The sequence below is a fragment of the Gordionus sp. m RMFG-2023 genome, chromosome 2, assembly GCF_954871325.1.
Source record: "Gordionus sp. m RMFG-2023 chromosome 2, tfGorSpeb1-WG-v2, whole genome shotgun sequence".
NCBI lineage: Eukaryota > Metazoa > Nematomorpha > Gordioida > Chordodea > Parachordodidae > Gordionus > Gordionus sp. m RMFG-2023.
In genome coordinates this window covers 30,732,651-30,735,941 of record NC_088776.1, presented here as the reverse complement: position 1 = coordinate 30,735,941, position 3,291 = coordinate 30,732,651, and positions in this window count along the sequence as shown.

Here is a 3,291-nt window from a genome sequence, read left to right as displayed (position 1 = left end):
TATTAGTATCTGCTTATTCAAGATGCTCTTATCTAATATGGATTATTGTTGCTAATATTTCATAAATTACAACGGCCAATATAATATAATATAATTTATAATTATGCATTGAGAAAAAGGACCAGTGGCTTCGGCTGAAGCATGAGTGGAAACTTCCGAGTTAAGAGTTCTATTAGAAAAGTAAAATAATTTTTCACCAATAGCTCCAAAATTCTCATAAATGAATCGAGGCGTTGTCAAATGACTAGTCCATTTCTTGTCTGGCCTTTTTACATATATGTTTAAATGCCTAAAGGTACAATTCGTTTGCTAAACTTAAAAAAAAATAAAAATGTAGAAATAATGTTAAAGCAGTTTAGTGTTTTTTAAAAGCCCTATTCAGGTCGATTTGTAAAAAGGGACCTATTAAGATTATAACCAAAATAATATTATGTAAGCTTGGAGATTTTGCGGTTTGGACATCTATTTGTCAAATCTAAATGTATAGATTTTTTTAGTTAAAATAATTGTTTTTAAAAATCGACTCAAATCAGGCTTTACATTATAATTAGTAACAAAAATGCAACTTATTTATTTTTTTTTAATATTTTTTAACGTACAACGGTAGAGAATTTTCTCTTCCTAATGATGTCTCAAATTAAGCTTTATCTTCATTAATTTCGGAAATCAAATTTTAAACCTTATATTATAGCGTGAAGTTAGACCCCCCCCTACCCGATATTCAAAATTTGAGATTTTTCAAATTTTTAAAACGGGATTGATTTGTACCTGATTTCTACCGATTTGTACCGTTTCAAACTCGATTTGTACTATTACCGTTTTCCAGCTATTAACCGTTAAAGATATGGCGCCAAAAATAAAAAACACTCATAATTTATTTTTTTTAAAATTTTTTTAACGTACAACGGTAGAGAATTTTTTTCTCTTCCTAATGATTTCTCAAATTAAGCTTTATCTCCATTATTTATTTCGGAAATTAAATTTTAAACCTTATATTATAGCGTGAAGTGTTTTTTCTTTTTGGCGCCATATCTTTAACGGTCAATAGCTGGAAAACGGTAATAGTACAAATCGAGTTTGAAACGGTACAAATTGGGTATAAATCAATCCCGTTTTATAAATTTGAAAAATCTCAAATTTTGAATATCGGGGGGGGGGGACTTACTTCATGCTATAATATAAGGTTTAAAATTTTATTTCCAAAATAAATAATGAAGATAAAGCTTAATTTGAGGCATCATTAGGAAGAGAAAATAATTCTCTACCGTTGTACGTTAAAAAAATTTTTAAAAAAATAAATCTTGAGTGTTTTTTATTTTTGGCGCCATATCTTTAACGGTCAATAGCTGGAAAACGGTAATAGTACTAATCGAGTTTGATACGGTACAAATCAATCCCGTTTTAAAAATTTGAAAAATCTCAAATTTTGAATATCGGGGGGGGGGCTAACTTCACGCTATAATATAAGGTTTAAAATTTGATTTCCGAAATAAATAATGAAGATAAAGCTTAATTTGAGGCATCATTAGGAAGAGAAAAAAATTCTCTATCGTTGTGCATTAAAAACCTTAAAAAAATAAATTTTGAGTGTTTTAAATTTTTGGCGCCATATTTTCAACGGTCAACAGCTGGAAAACGGTGATGATACAAATCGAACTGAAAACGGTACAAATCATTCTCTATCGACCTATTCACTTTTTATTTTTAAGTTCAAAAGTTGGGGGGGGGGGGGCTGTCGTGAAGTTGGCCCCCATTTTGTTTTCTTTGAATATCTCAAAAACGGTGATGGTACAAATCGAACTGAAAACGAAATCGGTACAAATCGGGTACTAATCACACCAAATAAACCATTGAAAATCAAAAATTGTGGGGCCAACTTCACGGACCTAAAAAACATGTAACACAAAAATTAAAAAAATTAGCGATCAAACGATATATCAAATATAAATTTAAAAAAAAATATATATTAAATAAAAATATAAATCAAAAAAATATATTTAAAAAAATTTATTAAAAAAAATCATATAAACAAAAAATATAAAAAAAAATATCAATCAAAAAATATATTTAAAAAAATTTATTATAAAAAAATCATATAACACAAAAAAAAATATAAAAAAAAATATCAATCAAAGATATATATTTAAAAAAATTTATTAAAAAAACATATAACACAAAAAATAAAAAAAATAGCTATCAAAAAAAATATATATATTAAAAAAAATATCAATCAAAAAAATATATTGTAACAAATTAAAATATATTTTAAAAAAAATATCAATCAAAAAATATATTGTAACAAATTAAAATATATTTTAAAAAAAATATCAATTAAAAAAATATATTTAAAAAAAATATATATTAAAAAAAAATATCAATCAAAAAATATATTGTAACAAATTAAAATATATTTAAAAAAATATATCAAGCAAAAAAATATATTTAAAAAAATTGGGTAGATTCTCTGTCCAAAACCACTTAGATGTATTTTTTTACGTTTCCGGTTCACAAAATATATTTTTTGTCGCGAAAGACATTTATAGGGGAAAGGCTAACATTTTAAGAGTAATTTTAAATATATTTATATCATTAAACTCAGAATTTAATTCTCAATCCAAAACCGCTTAGATGTATTTTTTTACGTTTCCGGTTCACAAAATAAATATTTTGTCGCGAAAGACATTTATAGGGGAAAGGCTAACATTTTAAACGTAATTTTAATAATATTTATATCATTGAACTCAGAATTTAATTCTCTATCCAAAACCGCTTAGATGTATTTTTTTACGTTTCCGGTTCACAAAATAAATATTTTGGCGCGAAAGACATTTATAGAGGAAAGGCTAACATCTTAAACGTAATTTTTATAATATTTATATCATTGAACTCAGAATTTAATTCTCTATCCAAAACCGCTTAGATGTATTTTTTTACGTTTCCGGTTCACAAAATATATTTTTGTCGCGAAAGACATTTATAGGGGAAAGGCTAACATCTTAAACGTAATTTTTATAATATTTATATCATTGAACTCAGAATTTAATTCCCTATCCAAAACCGCTTAGATGTATTTTTTTACGTTTCCGGTTCACAAAATAGATTTTTTATCGCGAAAGACATTTATAGGGAGGGGAAAGGCTAACATTTTAAAAGTAATTTTTATAATATTTATATCATTGAACTCAGAATTTAATTCTCTATCCAAAACCGCTTAGATGTATTTTTTTACGTTTCCGGTAAAATAAATATATTCAAAATTACCCTTAAAATGTTAGCCTTTCCCCTATAAAT